Below are 6,670 nucleotides of genomic sequence, written 5' to 3'. Positions count from 1 at the left end.
GCTGGGTCACTACAGCATGTCTGGCACTGGGTCGGACAGTGGGGATACAGTTTAGGGAAAGTGGTTTCCCCATCCCATTCCAGTTGGTTGTAAGTGATGTGAGCCTGGTGACCATTCTGTCTCCAGCTCCTAATGGCCCATTCTGGACACTCTTCATCCATATGTGTTGAATGAGTAAATCGTCCCTGCTCTCTAGCAATTAGTTGACAGTCCAAAACAGACCTACCGATGGTTGGGTCTACATTCATTTTTATTGCATCTTATGTAATTGTAATTACATATTATATATGTTACAGAGTGTTGAGAGCTACAGTGTGGTCTGGACATGGAATGGATGAGCGTGAATGTGGGAGGTTTTCCGGCACTGGTGGTAGCTCAGCAAACCTGAAACAGAGAGGTATTATAGGCAGAGGACCATCAGATAAGGCTGGACAGGTAAGCAGCGACCTGTGCTGAAAAGTTGCACATTATCGTACAGGACAGACATCTGTAAACTTTTTTCTTTAAAGAGTCAGAGAGTACATGCTTTAGACTTTGTGGGCCACATGGTCTCTATCACAACTATTCCTTTCTGGTATAGAAATGCTATGGAAATGAATGGGTATAGCTCTATTCCAGTAAAGTTTTATTTTCAAAAATAGATGGTAGGCTGGATTTGGCCTGTAGGCTATAGTTTGCCAATCCTTGTTGTAGGGTGTTGGGTGACATTGATGCAGTACAATCAGATTAGGTCTCCCTCCTTCCTTCATAAGTACTTTTTGAGTACTTACCTACCGTGCGCCATGTATAGTAGCAATTTCTTCATTCTTGTTGCTTATATTGCATAGGGGCAGAAGGAATCCATTACAGCAGCATGACCAGTGCTGTGATGGATGGAAACAAACGGGGTCATGAGGTCACAGAGACTCAAATTTGGGAAGGCTGGCCACATACCACACTATTCCAAGGAAGTAATATCTGAACTCTGGCGCAAAGGTTGAGTAAGAGTGAATTAAGTAAAAAAAACGGCTCTAGATAAATAAAGCCTGGGGAGTGACAGAGGACTTGGTTTCAGGTCTCACACTTTAGGTCTTTAATCCATTTTGAATTTATTTTTGTGTGTGGTGTAAGAAAGAGGTCTAGTTTCATTCTTTTGCATGTCACTGCCCTGTTTCCCCAACACCATTTGTTGGAGAGACATTCTTTTTCCAATTGGATATTCTTGCCTGCTTTGTCAAAGACTAATTGACCATATAATTATGGATTCATATCTGGGTTTTCTCTTCTATTTCATTGATCTATATTTTTGTGCAAGTACCATACTGTTTTGATTACTGCAGCTTTGTAATATAACTTGAAGTCTGGAATTGTGATGCCTCCAGGTTTCTTTTTCTTTTTTTTTTTTTTTAAGATCTTTAAGATATCTTTTTTTTTTTTAAGATTTATTTATTTGAGTGAGAGAGAAAGAAAGAGCATGAGCGGGGGGAAGGGGCAAAGGGAGAGGGAGAAGCAGACTCCCCTCTGAGCAGGGAGCCCAATGTGGGGCTCAATCCCAGGACCCTGAGCTCATGACCAGAGCTGAAGGCAGATGCTTAACCAACTGAGTCACCCAGGCACCCCTGTTTTTCTTTTTCAGGTTTGCTTTGGCTATTCAGGGTCTTTTGTGGTGAAACCAGATTTTTAACTGACCTAGACAGGGTATGGTTGAGACGTCAGATGTCTGGATAAAGTTGATCACACAGTGAAGTCTAAGCCTGGGGGTGTGTTAAATCATCAGCTCTCTGAACTAAGTGGTAACTAGCAACCCTCTCCTTCAGAACCCAAAGGTGTCAAGAGAGAAAGGGCAGGTCAACCCAGGATACAACCTCATTTTTCTCGCTGCCAGTGGAGGTTCAGGCTGTAAAACCATCCTACTCTGAGGCAGAGGACTTTGGCAATCCCTCAAATCTGAGCCTATGAAGGCTGTGAGACCCATCTTCACATGAAACTCACTAAACCTCTGGGGTTGGTGGGCTAAAGTCTTGGTTTTACAAACCCCTTTCCCTGGTCTCAGATATCCTTGTGTTTGCCCAATTTCCCACCTGACATCAAACTTTTAACATAGCTTTCTACTCAGTCAGCCAAACTCTCACCCAGATCTGACTCTATTTTAAACACAAGCAATTGAGATGTACTAAGTGTTGGAATTACTGATTATTATTTTTTTAATAAAGCTTTCTTATCTCTAAGCATTTGCCCATCATAGAAGCCTTAGCAATTGGAAGTCTTTGAGACACCTTCTTTCATGAATAAATGAAAAAGATTGGTAATTGATGTATGATTTTTGCGTTAGCAGGCATTATCAAAGTGCTGAAAAATTTTGTTCTTTTAATCGGTTTAGTTACAGCCTGGGGTTTATATCAGTAATTGGATTAGCATGTGTTTTCTTGTGAGTAGAAGTTGATTCAGGCTCTGTTCAAATTTATTCATATCTTCCTTAAACAATCACAGACCTGCTGTGAGCCTGGGATACAGGTTGAATGGGAAACAGCTTCTTTGTGTTTTTGAGGAATGGAAGAAATAAATGGACAATTAGTGTAGTATGGTTAAGACAGTTTTGGAAGCAATAGGGGCTGGTGGGGACCCACAAGACTACTAGGCTTATTAGCTGAATTTGGATTAGGCTTTATGGAGCATCATTAGACAGTTATATTCAGGGTGTTCAGAATCAGATTGCCTGGGTTCAAATTCAGATTTCATCCCTGACTAGTCATCATGACCTTGGGGAAGTTATTTACAATTTCTTACCTCGATTTCCTCATTTATAAAATGATAATACGGATCTACTTCCGTGGGTTATTTTATATATATTAAATAAGTGATTGCATGTAAAGTACTTAATTTCATGTCAGGCACATAGTGAGCCTGCAGTCAATCTAAGCTATAATAATAATTATTAATACACTGATCAGCTAAGCTGAGACATAAAGAATGAGTAGGAGTAAGCTATGCATAGTTAAGGGAGGGTATTCTAGGTAAAGGGCAGAGCCTGACTCCAAAGCTGGGAACTAAGAAAACATGGCGTGCTAAAGTAACTGAAGGGAGTTCAGTTTGGCGAGAGCATAAAGTGAGTGGTGGGTAAGTGATGGGAGGGGTGGAAGCAAAAGACAAGTCTGGCAAGGCAGGCAGAATCTACAGTGAAGGGTTTAAGCAAGCTAAAACTTTGACCAGCTGTATTCCCAAGAATTCAGCCTGTTGACGAATTTCAGGCTCTGAAGACAACTTAAATTTACAGGAGAATGGAGTCCCAACCACTGATGTAACCACAACATGAGTTATAGGAAAGCTACACATGTTTGAGATGAAAACATTTGGCAGGTAGCTTTGCGGAAATATTTTTAAAAGATCAACACAGAAAAATGTATAATAACCAAAAGCCATTCTCCTAGCAGAGGAAAAATATCAAGGTTTGGGTTAGGTCTCAGATGGTGCACTAAATGTCTGGGAACTAAATTCTCTCTTTGGGTCCTTGGGTAGAGGTTTTGAGGTTGGAAGTTGTGCCTCCCTGGCCTGTGCTGGTAGAGAAGGTGTGTGTGTGTGTGTGTGTGCGTGCACATGCACACGTGGGTGTACACAGATGAATGGATGGATAGATGAGTTATATTTATTTCTCAGGGATTATAGAAAATAGGGTGTCTGGTCACTTCCCTTCCCACATGTGGTGTGTGTTACCTTAATGTGCTTTTAATCCTGGAAATGAATGTGTTCCGTATGGCACAGGGTATCAAGAATGAGCTGTTCCTTTTCAATGCAAAGCCCAGACAGGCTCCTGGCAGGAGCCATAGGAAAGGATACCCGCTCCTAGACAAACTTTTGCAAAAGGATGCCACTTGGTGCTTCCTCATATATTTGAAGGAGAAAGAGGAAATGAGGGAGATAATATAGTCCTAAAGTCAGGTGGACATGAGTTTTTCTCAGCCAACTATCCTTCCTTCTTTTTTCTAAAGTCCTACTGGTTCTTCAAGGCTCATCTCAAGTGCTACCTCCTCCAAGAAGCCCCCTAGATTCTTCTCCAGCCTGTCTCTTGTGATTGAGCTGCAGTTGCTTACAGTAGTAACATGCTTGATAAGACACCCTCTTTTGGCTACTTTCGCATTCTTTTTTTTTTTTAAGATTTTATTTATTTATTTGACAGAGAGAGACACAGTGAGAGAGGGAACACAAGCAGGGGGAGTGAGAGAGGGAGAAGCAGGCTTCCCGCAGAGCGGGGAGCCTGATAGGGGGCTCAATCCCAGGACCCTGGGATCATGATCTGAGCCGAAGGTGGACGCTTAACGACTAAGCCACCCAGGCACCCTGGCTACCTTCCCATTCTTGTTTCACTTCCCATCTTCTCTACTGGTGGTTACTGGGATCATTGTCCAGATAAACTACTTGTACTTGAGTCCTTGATTCAAGATTTGCTTCTAAAGGAACCCAAAGAAAGATAGACATTTACTGAGTTTTTGGCAGTTTGTTATCTACATAACTCCCTGGTATCAGCCAACACCTTTCTTCCCCAGTGTGGTCTCTCAGTTATCCTTAGCCCCAGTTCAGATCCCGGTAGCCTGAACACTTGCTTTCTCCAAACAAGCCATGTCCTATTTTACCCCCTAGGTCTTTGCACACTCTGTTATCTGTGCCTGCAGCATTTACCATTTTCCCTCTGGGATGATGTCCCCCATTTACAGCACTGCTCTCTAATGAGCTGATTTCTTGCCTCTGGCTCTAGTCGGCTGATAAACTCTGAGGGCCATAACAGTGGTGGTCTTGACCAGCAACTTTATAAATGCTCAGTCTAATGCAGTGTACATAGTAATGCTCAATAAAGCAATTATTCAACATTTAATTGGATACATGATTACATTTAAAAGTTAGTAAATGTATTTAGTGAAGTATTAAGTAGTGAGTATATGGAAGGAGCTATTTGTACAATAATCTCAGCAAGTTGACACCCAGACGTTCTCCAGGGGACTTGGTCACCATCTCTGTATCTTCTGGGAAGAGTTCTGCTTGGGCCACAGGTTAAAGAAGGAAATGAAAGCATTCAGCCAGGCAGGTAGCCCAGGCTCGAATATGCATGGTGCAGCCTTAAAGCAATATGGGAGTAAGAAATCCCCCACTCCCAGGAGTGGACAATGGCCAGGCTGCACCTCAAGGAGAGGGGAAACAAAGCATCTCAAAAACTGAGGGCCTTGACTATCTCCAGACCCCTCTTCATTTTATCTCTGGGCATAGAGCCCAGGCTTTCAAGAACCCACAGATGGCTGCCTCCCTTCAAGACCCAGGTAGCAGCAGGGCAAGTTAGTCAACAATGCTACTTTGTCCTCTACTCGGGTTCTGGGCAAGTGACAAGTCCAAGTTCTGACTGAGCCGCTGACAATTTCCTCATCTGTAAAATAAACTAGATTAGGTTAGTTGTGTTTACATCAGGTTCTTTGGAACCCCAAAGCTCTAGGGAGTTGTTGCTGGGGTGATCCTGGGCTAGTTAGAGAAGATAGGCATGGGCTTCTTTGATTAAAGAAGCTCTTTTGACTTGTTGGCATTTCATATAATATTGCACTTGGCCAAAATGTTTGAGAATCTTTGACCTGATTACATCTTAGCCAGTCTCCCAAGGATATGAGGCAAGAGAAGGAAAGGCAGATCAAAACAGAATAGATGGCGGCATAGGTGCATTACTGTGACATGGAGGCCCCTTGGGTAAAGCAGATTAAAAACTGTTCTAGCTCTGTTTGGGGTAGGATGTGTTTCCCAAGACAATGAGCTCCATTCTTTTGGCTGCTTTTCTACCCTCTTCTCCATGACATTTCTTGCAGTCTATCCCATTATTCAGTTTGAGACTAGCTCATTTCATCATCTTCTTGGTCATTATTATGCCCAGTGCCCAAATGAGGAATCCTGAGGTTCAGCACTGAAGTGGCTTCTCCGTGGTCAGAAAGTGCTATAAAGCAGAACAGCAGAGCTGGAGCCCAGGGCTCCTGACTGCCCAATCTCCCACAATACCCTGCTCCCCCTCCCCACCCATTGTATAGTCAAGCTTTGTTGTGCTTTAAAGAATCATTGCTAATTTGGGGGAAAATGTGGATGTCAGTGTATGCTGCTGAACTGAAGTGGGGTCTTACTCCATTTCAGAAGGATATTCTAGAAAAATGTCTTCCTTCTAGGGGAGCATTTTTGCCAGTGAATCTTTATAAAAACTTTGGTATTGACATAATAAACCTACAGAAAACTATGTATGCTTATTATAAGTACTTGATGAATTTCATAAACTCAGACATGTGTAACCAGCACTCAAATCAAGAAGCAGCACATTGCTAGCCTCCCAGAAGCCCCCTTTCTTTTCCCATCCAGTGACTACCCTTTTTACATCTCTGAAGGATCCCACAGGTTAAAGGGGGCTATCCTGACTTCTAAGGGCACTGAAGTTTTTCTCCTCCTCCTCCGTCTCCTCATCTTCCTTCTTCTCCTCTTTATTATTATTATTGTTGTTGTTGTTGTTAATTTATGTATTTATTTTTTGCTCTTTACATTTGGTTTTTTTCCAGTCTCTTTATTTTTTAATTTTTTAAAAATTTATTTATTTGAGAGAGAGAGAGAGAGAACCAGCAGGGTGAGGGGCAGAGGCAGAGGGAGAGAGAGAGAATCCACAAACAGACTCCCTCTTGAGTGG

Source organism: Eumetopias jubatus, unplaced genomic scaffold, assembly GCF_037043125.1.
Source record: "Eumetopias jubatus isolate StellerSeaLion01/CBP00866 unplaced genomic scaffold, mEumJub1_p1.0 scaffold_15, whole genome shotgun sequence".
Taxonomy (NCBI): domain Eukaryota; kingdom Metazoa; phylum Chordata; class Mammalia; order Carnivora; family Otariidae; genus Eumetopias; species Eumetopias jubatus.
Note: the sequence above shows the minus strand (reverse complement) of the source record.